The sequence below is a fragment of the Salmo salar genome, chromosome ssa29 (genome assembly GCF_905237065.1).
Source record: "Salmo salar chromosome ssa29, Ssal_v3.1, whole genome shotgun sequence".
Lineage (NCBI taxonomy): Eukaryota > Metazoa > Chordata > Actinopteri > Salmoniformes > Salmonidae > Salmo > Salmo salar.
The window spans coordinates 6652441-6674031 of record NC_059470.1 but is presented as its reverse complement, the minus strand read 5'-3'; the positions used below and the strand labels follow the sequence as shown (position 1 = coordinate 6674031).

The 21591-nt window shown below is 45.0% G+C and overlaps 1 pseudogene; it reads left to right on the top strand.

Annotated features, from left to right (window-relative positions):
• Positions 1–21591, top strand: part of LOC106590047 (ribonuclease 3-like) — a 160488-nt pseudogene that overhangs the window by 43070 nt on the left and 95827 nt on the right.

Sequence of the window (21591 nt, the reverse complement as noted above, 5' to 3'; positions counted from 1 at the left end):
GGTTTTGACCTGCCATTTGAGTTCTGTTATACTCACAGACACCATTCAAACAGTTTTAGAAACTTTGGAGTGTTTTCTATCCAAAGCTAATAATTATATGCATATTCTAGTTACTGGGCAGGAGTAGTAACCAGATTAAATCGGGTACGTTTTTTATCCAGCCGTGTCAATACTGCCCCCTAGCCCTAACAGGTTAACATTATTCAATTTCTGTTAGTCTGTAAGGGTTGCGGAACTGGTGGCAGTGAAGTCAGACGCAGGAGAGCAGAAATAGCTAATAGCCAGAGCAGTTTCATTTAAAAAACCAACGGCAATACTAAAAGAACCTACATGGGTAAAAAACCCGACGCCCACCAGTAACATTGTGCACAAGCATTTACAAACAAACAATTCCACACAAGGACATGGGGGGAACAGAGGGTTAAATACACAACACTTAATTTGGGAAATGGAAACCAGGTGTGTAGGAAAACAAGTCAAAACAAATGGAAAATGAAAAGTGGATCGACGATGGCTAGAAGACCGGTGACACCGACCACCGAACACCGCCCGAACAAGGAGAGGAAACGACTTCGGGTGGAAGTCGTGACAGTATCCCCCCCTTGACGCGCAGGCTCCAGGAGCGCACTGACACCGGCCTTGGAGACGACCCGGAGGGCGAGGTGCAGGGCAATCCGGATGGAGACGGTGGAACTCCCGCAGCATTGAAGGGTCTAACACGTCCTCCACCGGAACCCAGCATCTCTCTTCCGGACCGTACCCCTCCCAGTCCACGAGGTACTGAAGGCCCCTCGCCCGATGTCTTGAATCCAGTATGGATCGAATGGAGTACGCCGGGGCCACCACCGGCCTTATGAGAGACACATGGAACGAGTGGTTAATACGGTAATCGGGGGGAAGTTGTAACCTGTAACTCACCTCGTTCAGTCTCCTCAGGACTTTAAATGGCCCCACAAACCGCGGACCCAGCTTCCGGCAGGGCAGGCGGAGGGGCAGGTTTCGGGTCAAGAGACAGACCCGGTCCACTGGTGCGAACACCGTGGCCTCACTGCGGTGACGATCTGCGCCGGCATTCTGGTGTCCCATGTTTCCTCCGCGCGCCGGAACAAGTCGTTCACCGCAGGAGCCTTGGTCTGACTCTGATGCCAAGGAGCCAGAAGCGGCTGATACTCCAGTACTCACTGGAAGGGGGAGAGGTTAGTGGAGGAGTGGCGGAGCGAGTCCTGCACCATTTCTGCCCAGGGCACGAACGCTGCCCACTCCCCGGCCAGTCCTGGCAATAAGACATCAGAAACCTACCCACATCCTGGTTTACTCTCTCCACTTGCCTGTTACTCTCTGGGTGAAAACCCGAGGTAAGGCTGATCGAGACCACCAGATGTTTCATGAACGCCCTCCAGACCCTCGAAGTGAACTGGGGACCCCAATCAGACATTATGTCCTCAGGCACCCCATAGTGCCGGAAGACGTGTGTAAACAAGGCCTCCGCAGTCTGTAGGGCCGTAGGGAGACCGGGCAGCGGGATGAGACGGCAGGAATTAGAGAAACTATCCACAACGACCAGGATCGTGGTGTTACCCTGTGATAGTGAGAGAGCGGTCAGGAAATCAATCGACAGGTGTGACCATGGCTGCTGTGGAACGGGTAAGGGGTGTAGCTTACCTCTGGGCAGGTGCCTAGGAGCCTTACACTGGACGCACACCATCAGGAGGAAACATAAACCCTCACGTCCTTAGCAAATGTGGGCCTCCAGTACTTCCCACTCAGGCAGCGCACCGTTCGACTGAGGCCTGGATGACGAGAGGAGGGTGACGTGTGGGCCCAATAGATCAGCCGGTCACGGACAGCAGAAGGAACGTACAGACGCCCAGCGGGACACTGGAGGGGAACGGGCTCTGCACGCAATGCCTGCTCAATGTCCGCGTCCAGCTCACACACTACCGCCGCCACCAGGCAGTAGGCCAGGAGTATGGGGGTGGGATCCATGGGCCGCTCCTCTGTGTCATACAGCCGGGACAGTGCATCTGCCTTCACATTCTGGGAACCTGGTCTGTAAGAAAGGGTGAAAACAAAACGGGTGAAAAACATAGCCCACCTTGCCTGCGAGGGTTCAGTCTCCACGCCGCCCGGATGTACTCCAGATTGCGGTGGTCAGTCCAGATGAGAAAAGGGTGTTTAGCCCCCTCAAGCCAATGTCTCCACGCCTTCAAAGCCTTGATGACAGCCAACAGCTCCCGGTCCCCCACGTCATAGTTTCGCTCCACCGGGCTGAGCTTCCTCGAGAAGAAGGCACAGGGGTGGAGCTTCGGTGGCGTACCCAACCGCTGAGAGAGCACAGCTGCTATCCCAGCCTCAGATGTGTCCACCTCCACTATGAATGCCAAAGGGGGATCCGGATGGGCCAGCACGGAAGCCGAGGTAAACAGAGCCCTCAGGTGACCAAAGGCCCTGTCAGCCTCAGCCAACCACTGCAAACGTACGGGTTCCCCCTTCAGCAGTGAGGTAATGGGAGCCGCTACCTGACCAAAACCCCGGATAAACCTCCGGTAGTAATTGGCAAACCCTAGAAACGGCTGCACCTCCTTTACCGTGGTGGGAGTCGGCCAATTACGCACGGCTGAGATGCGGTCACTGTCCATCTCCACCCCTGAGGTGGAAATGCGGTACCCTAGGAAGGAGACAGACTGTTGGAAGAACAGACATTTTTCAGCCTTGGCGTACAGGTCATGCTCCAACAGTCGACCAAGCACCTTGCACACCAGGGACACATGCTTGGCGCGTGTAGCGGAGTATATCAGAATGTCATCAATATACACCACTACACCCTGCCCGTGCAGGTCCCTGAAAATCTCGTCTACAAAGGCTTGGAAGACTGATGGAGCATTCTTCAACCCGTACAGCATGACGAGGTACTCATAATGCCCTGAGGTCGTACTGAATGCCGTCTTGCACTCGTCTCCCTCCCGGATACGCACCAGTTTGTAAGCACTCCTGAGATCAAGTTTGATGAAGAAGTGCGCCCCGTGCATTGACTCAATCGCTGTGGCGATAAGAGGTAGTAGGTAACTGTACCTCACAGTTATCTGATTAACCTCTCTGGGCTAGGCGAGACGAATTCGTCCCACCTACGTAACAGCCAGTTGAATCCTGTGGCGCGATTTTCAAAACATTTGAAATGCTATTACTTCAATTTCTCAAACATATGACTATTTTACAGCTATTTAAAGACAAGACTCTCGTTAATCTAACCACAATGTCCGATTTCAAAAAGGCTTTACAACGAAAGCAAAACATTAGATTATGTCAGCAGAGTACCAAGCCAGAAATAATCAGACACCCATTTTTCAAGCTAGCATATAATGTCACAAAAACCCAGAAGACAGCTAAATGCAGCACTAACCTTTGATGATCTTCATCAGATGACAACCCTAGGACATTATGTTATACAATACATGCATGTTTTGTTCAATCAAGTTCATATTTATATCAAAAAACCAGCTTTTTACATTAGCATGTGACGTTCAGAACTAGCATACCCCCCGCAAACTTCCGGGGAATTCGCTAACAATTTACTAAATTACTCACGATAAAACGTTCACAAAAAGCATAACAATTATTTTAAGAATTATAGATACAGACCTCCTCTATGCACTCGATATGTCCGATTTTAAAATAGCTTTTTGGTGAAAGCACATTTTGCAATATTCTAAGTACATAGCCCAGGCATCACGGGCTAGCTATTTAGACACCCGGCAAGTTTAGCACTCACCATAATCAGATTTACTATTATAAAAGTTTGATTACCTTTTGTTGTCTTCGTCAGAATGCACTCCCGGGACTGCTACTTCAATAACAAATGTTGGTTTGGTCCAAAATAATCCATCGTTATATCCGAATAGCGGCGTTTTGTTCGTGCGTCCCAGACACTATCTGAAATGGTAAATCAGGGTCGCGCGCATGGCGCAATTCGTGACAAAAAAAATCTAAATATTCCATTACCGTACTTCGAAGCATGTCAACCGCTGTTTAAAATCAATTTTTATGCCATTTTTCTCGTAAAAAAGCGATAATATTCCGACCGGGAATGTCCATTTAGCTAAACAGAGGAAAGTAAACAAAGCTTTCAGTCGACACGGGCACGAGCCTGAGTCTCACAGTACTGTAACCAGCCACTACCCAAACGCGCTACTTTTTTTCAGCCAGAGCCTGCAAAGCCACGATTCAGCTTTTTACCGCCTTCTGAGACCCTATGGCAGCCGTAGGAAGTGTCACGGGACAGCTAAGATCCTCACTCTTCAATAAACAGAGACAAGAAGAACGACACCTTGTCAGACAGGTCACTTCCTGAATGAAACCTTCTCAGATTTTTGCCTGCCAAATGAGTTCTGTTATACTCACAGACACCATTCAAACAGTTTTAGAAACTTTAGGGTGTTTTCTATCCATATGTAATAAGTATATGCATATTCTAGTTACTGGGTAGGAGTGGTAACCAGATTAAATCGGGTACGTTTTTTATCCGGCGGTGTAAATACTGCCCCCTAGCCCTAACAGGTTAAGGCCTTGATAGTCACAAAAAATAAACTTGAGGAGGCGAGTGAAGTGGAGGACCGAATGCACACCTGACGCAGGGATTCGGAGACATATGTTTCCATAGCCGCCGTCTCCGCCTGTGAAAGGGGATACATGTGACTCCTGGGAAGTGCGGTGTCTACCAGGAGATTTATCGCACAATCCCCCCCGTCGATGGGGTGGTAATTGAGTTGCCTTCTTTTTTTAGAAGGCGAGAACCAAATCGGCATATTCGGGGGGAATGCACACGGTGGAGACCTGGTCTGGACTTTCCACCGTAGTAGCACATATGGAAACCCCTAAACACCTACCCGAGCACACTCGTGACCACCCCGTGAGAGCCCTCCGTTACCATGAAACAGTGGGGTCATGACAAGCTAACCAGGGTAGGCCTAGCACCATGGGAAATGCAGGAGAGTCAATGAGAAAGAGACTAATTCTCTCCGTGTGACCCCCCTGTGTCACCATGCCCAGTGGAGCAGTGGCCTCCCTAATCAACCCTGACCTTAATGGTTGACTATCTAATGCGTGAACGGGGAAGGGCACAGCCACAGGAACAATGGGGATCCCTAAACTATGGGCGAACGCTCTATCAATAAAATTCCCAGCCGCGCCTATTATCGCTGCAGTTTGCGCGAGGACGTCCGTCGACAGTTGGCCTGCAGAGACACCACCCTCACCTTCGACCAGCTGGTGGACCTGTCCATTCGGCTGGATAACCTGCTGGCTACCAGCGGACGTCCAGATCGGGGTCTGTTGGTTCCATCCCCTGCACCACCACTCCGATGCCCATGGAGTTGGGAGATGCTGCGCTCAGGGAGACCGGAGGAGGTTACGTCTCGTGCACCATCTATGGCCGCAGAGGTCACACTGCCGGTCGGTGCCGGGTTGGTTCCTCTGGGGGTCGAGTCAGCAGGCAGGGCACTCTGGCGTAACCCCAGGTGAGAAGGCACCATTCTCACCCAGAGCCCTCTGTTGCACACATGTTTTTTGTTTGTTACTTTTCCTGAGTTTTCCCCGCATTCCCAGCATGATGCGCCTCATGCTGGGAATTCTGGGAATGCAGGGAAAACTCAGGAAAAGTAACAAACAAAAATATGCGTGCAACAGAGGGCTCTGGGTGAGAATGGTGAATGGTGCCTTCTCACCTGGGGTTACGCCAGCGTGCCCTGCCTGCTGCCGGAGCAGTTTCATCTCAAAACCAACGGCAATAAAAAAATAACCTACATGGGTACAAAACCCGACGCGCACCAGTAACATAGTGCACAAGCACTTCCACACAAGGACATGGGGGAACAGAGGGTTAAATACACAACACTTAATGAGGGAATGGAAACCACGTGTGTAGGAAAACAAGACAAAACAAATGGAAAATGAAAAGTGGATCGACGATGGCTAGAAGACCTGTGACGCAAACCACCGAACACCGCCCGAACAAGGAGAGGAAACGACTTCGGTGGAAGTCGTGACATAGTCACATGTCTGTGGAATTTGTTCAGTTTATGTCTCAGTTGTTGAATCTTGTTATGTTCATACAAATATTTATACATGTTAAATTTGCTGAAAATAAACGCAGTTGACAGTGGGAGGACGTTTCTTTTTTTTGCTGAGTTCATGTAAACAATTTTAATGTGGCATTATTTAAAGTGGCATTGCTTAAAGTGACTAGTGATCCATTTATTAAAGTGGCCAGTGATCAGGTCTCTATGTAGGCAGCAGCCTCTCTGAGTTAGTGATTGTTGTTTAGCAGTCTGATGGCATTGAGATAGAAGCTGACCCAACACACCTCCAGGCTGTGTAAGGGCTATTTGACCAAGGAGAGTGATGGAGTGCTGCATCAGATGACCTGTCCTGCACAATCACCCGACCTCAATCCAATTGAGATGGTTCGGGATTTGGACCGCAGTGTGAAGGAAAAGCAGCCATCAAGTGCTCAGCATATGTGGAAACTCCTTCAAGACTGTTAGAAAAGCTTTCCAGATGAAGCTGGTTGAGAGAATGCCAAGAGTATGCAAAGCTGTCATCAAGGCAAAGGGTGGCTACTTTGAAGAATCTAAAAAATAAAATATATTTTGATTTGTTTAATTAACACATTTTTGATTTACTACATGATTCCATATGTGTTATTTCATAGTTTTGATGTCTTCACTATTATTCTACAATGTAGAAAATAGTAAAAATATAGAAATGCCCTTGAATGAGTAGGTGTGTATAACTTTTGACTGCTACTGTGTATAGTTTACCTTGGAATGTTTACAAAAATGATTTATGTGTTGCACTTGATACATTTCATATGCACTTTTTTTAAAGAATCTTTAAAGAACACCAAACTGAGAAGAAAGACTTTAGTGTACTGTCTTTGACACTCAATTTATTCATCCCAAATGGCACCCTATTCCCTTTACAGTGCACTTCTTTTGACAAGGGCCAATAGGGTGCCATTTGTGACACAGTCAATGTGTCTGACGTTTCTCTGTTTTCAGAACAGGGCTGAGTTACAATTCCAAGTAACAGTTGTTTTATGTCAAGCTGTCAGAGAAAAATGACAGAGTTGTGCTTGGATGCTAGACTTCTACTTGTACAATGTCAAATACTTCTGAAAAACTCTTGCTGTTCTGTTCCTTTTAGTTACTATGAAAATAGATTTTTGGTTGAATTTGTTTCTGTTCAAGGATACAACCCCAGCTGTGTCTGCAGCAATTATAAATATTGAAACCCTCTCTCTTAACATTTTACATTTATTTCTCATTGGAGCTTGAAATTGATTTGAAGTTGGCTGAACGAAGACAATCATTTGAACCCCGAGTAGCCCAGTGAGAGGAGAGATGAATTGGAAAGTGTTTTTGCTGAGAGAAGCTACATTCTGATCATGTTAGATTGATAAATGCTCGACACATCTTACTGGGTAGTATTACAGCGATTTTCTCTTTTCCCTGTTTGTGCTCAGTTGACAATGTTCGATTCTGACAGACACACTGCTTTCCATGCTCTCTAGTTTGCCCTGTCTCAAACCAAAGCAGAGTTGTGGGGAATATGTGTAGTGTCTGCTGTGCTACTGGCTTTTTTGTTATAAAAGGCTTGATTTATTTATATTTATATGTATTCATATTTTTTTATGCTCACGTCCATATTACATACTGTCGCTCAATGTTTCAATGATCAACCTTTCAGATGGTTGGTGTTCTACTCTAGTCATATCTTGGAGGTCAAGGAAAGTCAAGAATGCTTTGTGTTTCAGTCAGATGAGTTGATCAACAGAGTAGGAGTACTGATTTAGGATCCGCAATACCTTTTTAGTTCACAAATAAAGGGTTATATTGGCAGGGAAGACCTGATCCTAGATCAGCAGTAATACTCTCAGATGCTAGATGCCTACATCAGACAGTAGTGATGGGGGGGAAATCAATACAGTTACATATTGCAATATTCTTTTTATTTTATTTTTGCTTCTGTAGGTTGCGTTGGCTAGCGCTATAGTCGGCTGTACCTGCACCAAAACTCAGGAATGTTTCATCCTATAGCTTGTTCTCCATCTTCTTTTTAAATAGTGAGCAAACATATTTTCAGCACTTCTATTTCCCTGACTAATCAAAACTTGTTTTTTAATGCTCCCTCTTGTCTCTCGGAAGCAGACATATAGAGAACAATATGTTTGGAACATTAAATTGCAGTAAAATCACAATATCAAATCGCAATACATTTAGAATTGTCAGAATTGCAATATACACTGCTCAAAAAAATAAAGGGAACACTTAAACAACACAATGTAACTCCAAGTCAATCACACTTTTGTGAAATCAAACTGTCCACTTAGGAAGCAACACTGATTGACAATACATTTCACATGCTGTTGTGCAAATGGAATAGACAACAGGTGGAAATTATAGGCAATTAGCAAGACACCCCCAATAAAGGAGTGGTTCTGCAGGTGGGGACCACAAACCGCTTCTCAGTTCCTATGCTTCCTGGCTGATGTTTTGGTCACTTTTGAATGCTGGCGGTGCTTTCATTCTAGTGGTAGCATGAGATGGAGTCTACAACCCACACAAGTGGCTCAGGTAGTGCAGCTCATCCAGGATGGCACATCAATGCGAGCTGTGGCAAGAAGGTTTGCTGTGTCTGTCAGCGTAGTGTCCAGAGCATGGAGGCGCTACCAGGAGACAGGCCAGTACATCAGGAGACGTGGAGGAGGCCGTAGGAGGGCAACAACCCAGCAGCAGGACCGCTACCTCCGCCTTTGTGCAAGGAGGAGCAGGAGGAGCACTGCCAGAGCCCTGCAAAATGACCTCCAGCAGGCCACAAATGTGCATGTGTCTGCTCAAACGGTCAGAAACAGACTCCATGAGGGTGGTATGAGGGCCCGACATCCACAGTTGGGGGTTGTGCTTACAGCCCAACACCGTGCAGGACGTTTGGCATTTGCCAGAGAACACCAAGATTGGCAAATTCGCCACTGGCGCCCTGTGCTCTTCACAGATGAAAGCAGGTTCACACTGAGCACGTGACAGACGTGACAGAGTCTGGAGATGCCGTGGAGAACGTTCTGCTGCCTGCAACATCCTCCAGCATGACCGGTTTGGCGGTGGGTCAGTCATGGTGTGGGGTGGAATTTCTTTGGGGGGCCGCACAGCCCTCCATGTGCTCGCCAGAGGTAGCCTGACTGCCATTAGGTACCGAGATGAGATCCTTAGACCCCTTGTGAGACCATATGCTGGTGCGGTTGGCCCTGGGTTCCTCCTAATGCAAGACAATGCTAGACCTCATGTGGCTGGAGTGTGTCAGCAGTTCCTGTAAGAGGAAGGCATTGATGCTATGGACTGGCCCGCCCGTTCCCCAGACCTCAATCCAATTGAGCACATCTGGGACATCATGTCTCGTTCCATCCACCAACGCCACGTTGCACCACAGACTGTCCAGGAGTTGGCGGATGCTTTAGTCCAGGTCTGGGAGGAGATCCCTCAGGAGACCATCCGCCACCTCATCAGGAGCATGCCCAGGCGTTGTAGGGAGGTTATACAGGCACGTGGAGGCCACACACACTACTGAGCCTCATTTTGACTTGTTTTAAGGACATTACATCAAAGTTGGATCAGCCTGTAGTGTGGTTTTCCACTTTGATTTTGAGTGTGACTCCAAATCCAGACCTCCATGGGTTGATAAATTGGATTTCCATTGATTATTTTTGTGTGATTTTGTTGTCAGCACATTCAACTATGTAAAGAAAAAAGTATTTAATAACATTATTTCATTCATTCAGATCTAGGATGTGTTGTTTAAGTGTTCCCTTTATTTTTTTGAGCAGTATATATCATATCGGCGCCTAAGTATCATGATAATATCGTATCGTGAGGTCCCTGGCAATTTCCAGCCCTATCAGACAGTCACCCCAGCAGTCATCATCACCACCAGATTTTCCTACTCTTCTCTCTCTCCAGCTGGCCATGACTCACCCCAGCCACCACCTGAACTTCGGCATGAACCCAGACCACGCCCGAAACTCCCTGTCCAACTGTGGCATCCGCCAGCCCAAGTATGGAGACAGGGAGGTCCACCACATGTATATGAGGAAGAAGGGTGGGTACCTATAGTACAACACATACGTGTACACACACAGACACAGACGCATGCACACACACACCACACACACACTTCATCAATATTGATTAATGGATGTAACTTCTATCTATGCTGACTAACCAACCTCTCTCTGGTTGGTCAGGAATCAACACCTTGATCAACATTAAGTCTTGTCTCAGACAAGACGACCCCTCCCCCTCCAGGTAGACTCTACTTCCATAAGGAGGTCTAAGCAATGTCATCAACCACTGATGCAATGGACATTCTTAATCCTTATCTAATACATAGCAAATGCAAAGTCCCTAAATCAAGGAGTTGCTGTCCTGCTATGCCTCAGTGTGGGTAGGCCCTGCACTTATTTCCATGAGTGAGCCCTAAGAAATATCACAAACCACTGATGCAAGGGCCATTCTAATTCCAATATACCCTTGCATTGTGTGCTAATAAATGTGTGCTATTAGATTTGTGAAGGTTTGAGACAGAATAAATACACTTGAGCAGAATGAATCAACTTCATTCAAAACTGTATAGGTCATATTTCAGGTCACTATTGGATTTTCACCTGTGATATTTGTCAGATTGTGTTGATTTGGTTTGTCTCAGAGACCTGTGGTTCCTGTGTAAATGTCTGATCTACTATAGACTGAGATGCCCATTAAATTATCTCTCCCTCCCTCATCTCTCTCTTTCTCCTCCCCACCTCCCTCCCTCCCTCTCTCTTTCTCTCTCACCATATCTTCCTCTCTCGGTCTCTTTCCTCTCCCTCCCTGTCTCTCTCTCTTTCTCTCCTCAACCACCCTTCTCTCCTCATCTCTTTTTTTCTCTCTTCCAGGATCAATTACAACGAGCGGCTGGAGTTTCTCGGCGATGCCGTTGTGGAGTTTCTCACCAGGTGAGATTTATGTCCGTCAGGTCCCTCACCTTTGCTAATCGATCATGGCGACGACTCTCTCTCCCTCTTCTCCCCCTTCCCCTTACTCTACTCTGTGATTTCACCCTTAATTGGGGATTGGGTTGTAATTTCACCATAGCCCTTTTCATAGGGCCTTACTGGAAGTCTCCATGACAACCAGCAATTAGCTGTGTAAATGCTGTGTGTGTTATTGACTGAGTCACTCCCAGGTGAGAGGGTACCGTTGTGGCCCAGGCACCACTCAGCTTGCACTGCCATACTACTAATTACATGGAGCTATTATTACTACAGTCACTACCTCCCTACCTAGCTACCTCTTCTGCGTCCCAAATGGTACCCTATTCCTTATGTAGCCATATGGGCCCTGGTCAAAAGTAATGTACTACATAGGGAATAGGGTACCATTTGGGACACAGCCTTTCTTTGGATAGAAAGGTAGCTGGAGAGGGGAAAATGTCTGGGCTAGCCCAGCTTAGCTCATTAGGTAGTTTCTGCACGTCAAATCATATAAGCCTCACTGGGAAAAAGGTGAGCTGAGGGCTGCCCTGTTCATTTTAAAATGAAAACCTTCCTAGGGATGAGTTGTTGTTTTTCACTTCTCCCCGTTTTCCATTTCCGGCTGTTTGTTGTTAGAGATGAGAGCAAGTAATTTATTTCACCCCTGCCAATATATAGCCTTGAATAGAACTAGCCCGACTGCAAGAGTTTGACTGTAATAGGAGATGACCGTTAGGAGTGGATGGCTAGGAGTCCATTTTAGCTATTTTACCCAGCGGATTCTGCGTCCCAAATGGCACCCTATTCCATTTATAGTGCACTACTTTTGACCAGAGCCCTCAGTGAACTATAAAGCAGATACGGTGCCATTTGGGATGGTTAACTGCTGTTTCTGTGGACTTGGGCAGTTCCTCTCATCTTGTGCTGCTCCTCTTCTGATGTAGGCATTCATGAGGACCCGTTCGGCCCACGCTACTCGCTTTGGCCCTCCTCAGAGCTGTGAATAATGTATCACCCTCTTGTCTAGTTAACTGACAGAGCAAATCCAGTTAACCACCCTTGCTTCCCCTGGCAAGCACTGGACCTGCTCTGGAACACTCTACCTACCTCTTTCTTGCTCTCTCTCCCTATCTCCCTATCTCTCTCTTTTTACATTTACATTTAAGTCATTTAGCAGACGCTCTTATCCAGAGCGACTTACAAATTGGTGCATTCACCTTATAATATCCAGTGGAACAACCACTTTACAATAGTGCATCTAAATCTTTTAAGGGGGGGTTAGAAGGATTACTTTATCCTATCCCAGGTATTCCTTAAAGAGGTGGGGTTTCAGGTGTCTCCGGAAGGTGGTGATTGACTCCGCTGTCCTGGCGTCGTGAGGGAGCTTGTTCCACCATTGGGGTGCCAGAGCAGCGAACAGTTTTGACTGGGCTGAGCGGGAACTGTGCTTCCTCAGAGGTAGGGGGGCCAGCAGGCCAGAGGTGGATGAACGCAGTGCCCTCGTTTGGGTGTAGGGCCTGATCAGAGCCTGAAGGTACGGAGGTGCCGTTCCCCTCACAGCTCCGTAGGCAAGCACCATGGTCTTGTAGCGGATGCGAGCTTCGACTGGAAGCCAGTGGAGAGAGCGGAGGAGCGGGGTGACGTGAGAGAACTTGGGAAGGTTGAACACCAGACGGGCTGCGGCGTTCTGGATGAGTTGTAGGGGTTTAATGGCACAGGCAGGGAGCCCAGCCAACAACGAGTTGCAGTAATCCAGAGGGGGGAGATGACAAGTGCCTGGATTAGGACCTGCACCGCTTCCTGTGTGAGGCAGGGTCGTACTCTGCGAATGTTGTAGAGCATGAACCTACAGGATCGGGTCACCGCCTTGATGTTAGTGGAGAACGACAGGGTGTTGTCCAGGGTCACGCCGAGGCTCTTAGCACTCTGGGAGGAGGACACAAGGGAGTTGTCAACCGTGATGGCGAGATCATGGAACGGGCAGTCCTTCCCCGGGAGGAAGAGCAGCTCCGTCTTGCCGAGGTTCAGCTCTCTCTTTTCCCCTCTCCCTCACTCCCTCCCTCCATTCCAGCACTGCTGTCTCCTGGACTGAACATTTCTGAAACCGAACTACCAGGAGCTGGGAATATAGAATATTTAGGCGTAAAATAGCAAGCGGGCTGAATTGAGATAAGGAGTTTTATTCGTCTTGATCTTTCATGGCCATTTGATGCCACGTTGATTCATCACAGGCATACGTACCTACTGCCAAGGAATAATAACTAGTGGTAGGGAGAGATAAATAAACCTAAGGAACAGGACATCATTGTCACGACTTCCGCCGAAGTCGGTCCTTCTCCTTGCTCATTCAGCGGTCGACGTCACCGGCTTACTAGTCACCACCGATCTATGTTTCCCTGTTCGTTTTGTTTTGTCTTAATTATACACACCTGTTTTCAATTCCCTGATTATGTTCCTTTTTTAACCCTCTGGCTTCCCATTTTGTCTTGTCTGTGATTGTCCATGTTTAGTGGTTGTTGGAGGTGTTTCTCCCAACCTTGTTATTTTGCTGTGGGAGAATTTTTGGTTGTGGTTTTTGAGTAAACATGTGTGTCCTGTGCCTGACTCCGCTACTTCTCCAAATGAAAGCGTTACAATCACTACATCACTCACACACATCAGAAACCACCAATGGATAGCCTACCACCATTCATTGTGTTTTCATGTGTTTTTCAAAATGCTTGTACTGGCGGCAGTAATAGCTTTCCTTATATTTATCATGCAACAAATACGTACTTACCATATGAGCAACAAATCTGGGAATAGCAAAACAACAATGTGCCGTAATGTACCCATGCTCTGGCTGTTATTTCAATGTCGAGTAGTACTACTACTAATAATACTACATTAACAGCAGCTTGACATGTAACAATCACACTTCATTTCCTGGGGATTAATGATTAACCAGTGGAAGTAATGAAGAAAAATTTAAACCACTGCTACTTCAATAACAAATGTTGGTTTGGTCCAAAATAATCCATCGTTATATCCGAATAGCGGCGTTTTGTTCGTGCGTTCCAGACACTATCCAAAATAGTAAAGAAGTGTCGCGCGCATGGCGCAATTCGTGACAATAAAATTCTAAGTATTCCATTACCGTACTTCGAAGCATGTCAACCGCTGTTTAAAATCCATTTTTACGTCATTTTTCTCGTAGAAAAGCGATAATATTCCGACAGGGAATCTCCTTTTCGGCAAACAGAGGAAAAAATCCCAAAGGCGGGGGCGGTCGGGGTCACGCGCATAAGCCAGTGTCCCTTGATCGGCCACTTGAGAAAGGCGATAATGTGTTTCAGCCTGGGGCTGGAATGACGACATTCTGTTTTTTCCCGGGCTCTGAGCGCCTATGGACGACGTGGGAAGTGTCACGTTAGAGCAGAGATCCTTAGTAAATGATAGAGATGGAAAACAAGTTCAAGAAATGGTCAGACAGGCCACTTCCTGTAAAGGAATCTCTCAGGTTTTGACCTGCCATTTGAGTTCTGTTATACTCACAGACACCATTCAAACAGTTTTAGAAAATTTAGGGTGTTTTCTATCCATATGTAATAAGTATATGCATATTCTAGTTACTGGGTAGGAGTGGTAACCAGATTAAATCGGGTATGTTTTTTATCCAGCCGTGTCAATACTGCCCCCTATCCTAAACAGGTTAAGATTAGATCTGAGGGAAATATGTCTCTAATATGCTCATACATTTGGCAGGAGGTTAGAAAGAGTAGCTCTGTTTCCTCCTAATTTTGTAGGCATTGTACCTATAGCCTGTCTTCTCTTGAGAGACAGATCTTCCTATGTTGACCTCTTCGATGGCAAAACCATGCTTACTGAGTCTGAACATAGTTAAAGTTTTTCTTAATTTTGGACTCAGTCACAGTGTTCAGGTATTCTGCCACTGTGTATTTTTTGTTTAGTGCCAAATAAAATTCCAGTTTGTGTGAAGTAATTATCTTTTTGTTTTCTCATGATTTGGTTCGGTCTAATTGTGCTGCTGTCCTGGGGCTCTGTGGGGTCTGTTTGTGTTTGTGAACAGAGTCCCAGTACCAGCTGGCTAAGGGGACTCTCCTGCAGGTGCATCTCACTGTAAGTGAAGGCTTTGTTATGGAAGGTTTGAGAATCACTTCTTCTTTTTAGGTGGTTGTAGAATTTAATAGCTCTTTTCTGGATTTCGATAATTAGCGGGAATCACCTTAATTCTGTTCTGCATGCATTATTTGGTGTTTTACGTTGTACACTGAGGATGTTTTTGCAGAATTCTGCTTTTTTTTCTGCAAATTCTTGGTTGGTGAGTGGACCCCAGACCTCACAAACATAGAGGACAATGGGTACTATAACTGATTCAAGTATTTTTTTTGCTAGATCCTAATTGAAATGTTATGTTCCTTTTGATGGCGTAGAAGGCCCTTCTTGCCTTGATCGTTCACAGCTTTGTGGAATATACCTGTGGTGCTGATGTTTAGGCAGAGGTACAGTAGGCATCGTTTTTTTGTGCTAGTGGTGTCTAGGTGGAATTCTTATTTATGTTCCTTTTTTTGGATTAACATTATTTTTGTCTTATTGAGATGAACTGTCAGAGCCCAAATCTGACAGAATATATGCAGAAGATCTAGGTGCTGCTCTAGGCCCTCAACTGCAAACAGTAAACATTTGACTTCAGAGTCTAGTGGGGTAAGGTTGGGTGCTTTAGAGTGTTCTAGAACCTTCACCAATTCGTTGATATAAATGTTGAAGATGGTGGGGCTCAAGCTGCATCCCTGTCTCACCCAGGTGTATTCAAACAACCACAAACTTGTTGTTTGTATACATGGATTTTATAATGCTGTATGTATTCCTCCCAACACCGCCTTCAATCAGTTTGTATATCAGACTCTCATGCCAAATTGAGTCAAGCTTTTTTGAAATCAGCAAAGCATGAGAAGACTTTACTTTTGTTTTACTTTGTTTGTTTGTTTGTCAAGAAGGGTGTGCAGGGTGAATACATGGTCTGTTGTACGGTAATTTGATAATTGATTATGTATATATTTTTGCTGTTTGTTATTTGTTGTAAGGCCAAAAAGATTGGAGAAGTGTTTTACCTACATTACATGACCAAAAGTATGTGGACACCTGCTCGTCGAAAATCTAATTTCAAAATCATGGGCATTCATATGGAGTTGGTCCCCCTTTTCTGCTATAACAGCTTCCTCTCTTCTGGGAAGGCTTGCCACTAGATTCTGGAACATTGCTGCGGGGTCTTGCTTCCATTCAGCCACAAGCATGAGGTCGGCAACTGGCTTGTAGTCAACGTTCCAATTCATCCCAAATGTGCCCGATGGAGTTGAGGTCAGGGCTCTGTGCAGACCAGTCAAGTTCTTCCACACTGATCTTGACAAACCATTTCTGTATGGACCTCACTTTGTGCACGGGGCATTGTCATGCTGAAACAGGTAAAGGCCTTCTCCAAATTATTGTCACAAAGTTGGAAGCACATACTCATCTAGAATTGAATTGTATGCTGTAAAGTTCCCTTCACTGGAACGAAGGGGCCTAACCTGAACCACAAAAAACAGCCCCAAACCATTATTCGTCCTCCACCAAACTTTACAGTTGGCACTATGCATTCGGGCAGTTAGAGTTATCCTGGCATCCACCAAACCCAGACTAGTTTGTCGGACTGCCAGATGGTGATGCATGATTCATCACTGCAGAGAACGTGTTTCCACTGCTCCAGAGTCCACTCCAGCCTACGCTTGGCATTGTGCATGGTGATCTTAGGCTTGTGTGCAGCTGCTCGGCCATGGAAACTCATTTCATGAAGCTCCCGATGGACAGTTATTGTGCTGACATTGCTTCCAGAGGCAGTTTGAAACTCGGGAGTGAGTGTTGTAACAAAGGACAGATGATTTTTACGTGCTACTCTCTCCAGAACTCTCCGTTCCCATTCTGTGAGCTTGTGTGGCCTACCACTACGGGGCTGAGCCGTTGTTGCTCCTAGAAGTTTCCACTTCGCAATAACAGCACTTACAGTTGACCTGGGCAGCTCTAGCAGGGCATACATTTGATGAACTGACTTGTTGAAAGGTGGCAATCTATGATGGTACCATGTTGGAAGTCACTGAGCTCTTAAGTAAGGCCATTCTACTGCTAATGTTTGTCTATGGAGATTGCATGGCGGTGTGCTCGATTTTATATCCCTGTCAGCAATGGGTGTGGCTGAAATAGCCGAATCCACTAATTTGAAGGGGTGTCCACATACTTTTGTGTATATAGTGGACATATCTTCATGTTGTTGTCTGTTTAGTGTTTGATTCTATGGATTCTTCAGTAACTGGTTTCTGACATGCTGTTCTTTATTTATCCTTACTGTGTTTCTATACTGTTTTTAGTGTTTCACTATAGTGAAGGCGTAGGCTCAGGTTTTCTGGGTCTCTGTGTTTTTGTTTGGATAGGTTCCTCAATCTCTTTCTTATGTTTTTTCCTTCTTCAGCAAAACATTTGTCATTGCTGTTCATTTTCATAGGTTGTCTGGTTTAAATATTTACATTTGATAGGGAAGCTGAAATATACTGTTTAGGTTTCTACTGTCAGGTTTACACCTTCACTATTGCAGTGAAACATTTTGTCCAGGAAGTAGTCTGTTTTCTGGTAGGTTTCTACACAACTTTCCTTCAATCTATGGCATTTCTTTATAGTATGTGTTTTGTTCAGCTTTGATGCCTTATGATTGAGTATTGCTTTATTGAAGTAGGCTGTGATTTTGCTGGGGTGTCAGTGATCTGACAGGGGTGTCAGTGGGCTGACTGAAAGGTCTGAGAGACTCTGGTAAGTATTGGTAAGTATCTATTGGTAAGTAGTCTGCTGTACAGTGCTACTGCCAAGAGATGAGATGTACAGTTGAAGTCGGAAGTTAACATATACCTAAACCAAATACATTTTAAACTCAGTTTTTCACAATTTCTGACATTTAATCTCAGTAAAAATGTCCTGTCTTAGGTCGGTTAGGATCACCAATTTATTTTAAGAATGTGAAATGTCAGAATAAAAGCAGAGAAAATGATTTATTTCAGCTTTTATTTCTTTCATCTCATACCCAGTGGGTCAGAGGTTTACATACACTCAATTAGTATTTGGTAGCATTGTCTTAAATCATTTAACTCAGGTCAAAAAATGTTTTTGGTAGCCTTCCACAAGCTTCCCACAATAGGTTGGGTGAATTTTGGCCCATTCCTCCTGACAGAGCTGGTGTAACTGAGTCAGGTTGTAGGCCTCCTTGCTTGCACACACTTTTTCAGTTCTGCCCACAAATTTTCTATAGGATTGAGGTCAGGGCTTTGTGATGTACCTGTTTCCTCCAGCATCTTCACAAGGTCCTTTGCTGTTGTTCTGGGATTGATTTGCACTTTTCGCACCAAAGTACGTTCATCTCTTGGAGACAGAACGTGTCTCCTTCCTGAGCGGTATGACGGCTGCGTGGTCCCATGCTGTTTATACTTGCGTACTATTGTTTGTACAGATGAACGTGGTACCTTCAGGCATTTGGAAATTGCTCCCAAGGATGAACCAGACTTGTGGAGGTCTACAATTTTTTTTCTGAGATCTTGGCTGATTTCTTTTGATTTTCCCATGATGTCAAGCAAAGAGGCACTGAGTTTGAAGGTAGGCCTTGAAATGCATCTACAGGTGCACCTCCAATTGACTCAAATGTTGTCAATTAGCCTAACAGAAGCTTCTAAAGCCATGACATAATTTCTGGAACTTTCCAAGCTGTTTAAAGGTATAGTCTACTTAGTGTATGTAAACTTCTGACCCACTGGAATTGTGATACAGTGAATTATAAGTGAAATAATCTGTCTGTAAACAATTGTTGGAAAAATTGCTTGTGTCATGCACAAAGTAGATGTCCTAACAGACTTGCCAAAACTATAGTTTGTTAACAAGAAATTTGTGGAGTGGTTGAAAAACAAGTTTTAATGACTCCAACCTAAGTGTATGTAAGCTTCTGACTTCAACTGTAGGTTTACCTACCGTTGGAGTCCCCTCAATACCTACTGAATATGTACAGTGCCAGGTTGTGCCTAGGCGGGCATCTGGTGCAAGCCTCTTAGGTCGCAGGATATGGCTTGTGTGGGTGTATTAGTTGGGGTTGAGCCTTTTCCTGTTCTCACAGCCTGGGCATATGTGTGGCATGTCATGTTGAGGTCCTTGCTGCAAGGGGACAGGGGGCAGAAGGGGCATAGGCCTGATCTGTCTCCATTTCTGTGTCTCTCTTTCTCTCATGCTATCTGTTTAAGAGAAAGTTTGATGCCCACCTGTTTATTCAGTGAAACAGAGCCTGGCTGTCAGAGAGGATGAGAGGCAAGAGAGGAGCCTCCAGTGATTTTTGGATCTCTAACTCGAAATAGTCTCCACATGCCGAGATGTACGCTGATGTGCGGGCGTACACACATGAGAGCATGCACACACACACAACACTTGTGTTAAAATTGCTTGTCTCGATGTACCTTTTCTTTTGTGACACTTCTGTCATCTCAATTTCTGTTTTAGCTCCAAGTGCTCTTGAAGACCCCTTTGTCTTGCTGTCTCTCTCTTTTCAATTCAGAGGGGCTTTATTGACATGGGAAACATATGTTTAAATTGCCAAAGCACATGAAATAAGCAAAAATGAGAAGAAACAAACTTCAAAACAAAATACAATTAGAACATTGCACTCAAAGGTTTCAAACAGATAAAGACATTTCAAATGTTATGTTATCAGCTGTGTACAGTGTTTTACAAATGTGCAAATATTTGAAGCGTAATTGTTTGGGGAAATAAATATACGTATTGGTTGTATTTACAATGTTGTTTTTGCTCTCAAGGCAACAGGTAAAAATTATTGCCGGTGATTTGCAGCTCTGTTTCCACCTCATTTTATGGGCAGTGTGCCCATAGCTGGTCTTTTCTCGAGGGTCAGGTCTGCCTATGGCGGCCTTTCTCGAGAGCAAGGCTATGCTCTCTTAGTCTGTACTGGGTCAAGGATTTTTTTATTTTGTTTCAGTCACAGTGGTCAGGTATTCTGCCACTGTGTACTCTCTGACTCTTTCCAGTGTGTCAAATAGTTATCATAACATTTTTTCATGATTTCACATTTTAATTTCACGTGCACAATGAGTACAGTGAAATGCCTTTCTTACAAGCTCTAAACCCAATAACAATGCAATACTAAAAATAACATAAGTTAGAACAATAACACACAAGAAACAGAAATAAGAAAAACACGAGAAAGTAAGTAAGCATTCTACAGTGCATTCAGAAAGTTTTCAGACACCTTGACTTTTTCCACATTTTGTTACGATACAGCCTTATTCTATAATGGATTAAATATTTAAAAAATCTCATCAATCTACACACAATACGCCATAATGACAAATAAAAAAAATACACATTTACTTAGGTATTCAGACCCTTTACTCAGTACTTTGTTGAAGCACCTTTTGGCAGCGATTACAGCCTTGAGTCTCTTGGGTATGACGTTAAAAGCTTGGCACACCTGTATTTGGGAGTTTCTCCCATTCTTCTCTGCAGATCCTCTTAAGCTTTGTCAGGTTGGATGGGGAGTGTTGCTGCACAGCTATTTTCAGGTCTTTCCAGATCTAGTATCTTAAGATGCTTCTTAGATTGATAACACCAGACACGTAAGTATGTTTTAGTATTTAATTGTATCTTAGAATAACATTCCCTAATGCACCTGGCGTAAGCTTCCTGATGCTTTCTCAAGCATGGTTATATATGGCAGACATAGAAAATGGCTACGGATAGCGGAAAGCAAACCCCCGACTTGAGTCAATACTGCTATCTATTGGTAAACATAAGTATACCAGGTTACTACATTGCCCCTTTTAATGCTAATAACCCAACTTAAATCCATTCTAAGCTAAAGCAGCCAACTAACATTTTAAGATGTTCTCTTAACAATCACATGCTATTTTTATATTACATTTCTTTTCGAAAAATGATCTCCCTTAGGATCTGAAATAGTCTGGCAGACATCTTTCTAATAGAACTTCACCCTTTGATGGCGAAACAAAGTGTTTTTGTGGAGACTTCACAGAAGGAGATCGCCCCGGACTGGTGGTGACAGGAAGACCTTTTGGTCTCAGGTTGTTGGTCCAACTGCAACTTTGTGAAACATTCCAATGTCCTGTCCTGCTTATTTAAGTATTGATACATGTCCACGTATGGAACTGGAATTCGAGCTTGAATCTGATCCACGTGTCTCCTTAGTCTTTGTCCATTTCCGATGATCACAGTATATGTCCTGAGCAATCCTCAATTGTAGCTGGAATCCATTTAGGACCAAACCCATAGTTTCTCATGTAGACATCGTTTCCAGGTGAGAAACTTTTGAGTTTTGCTCTGTTGTCATGATTCCGTTTTTGATTCCATTGCTTTTGTTGTATTTTCACTTTCAGGTCTGGCCTGATGAAATCCATGGTTGACCTTAACCTCCTTGACATCAGCATTTCTGCAGGTGACAA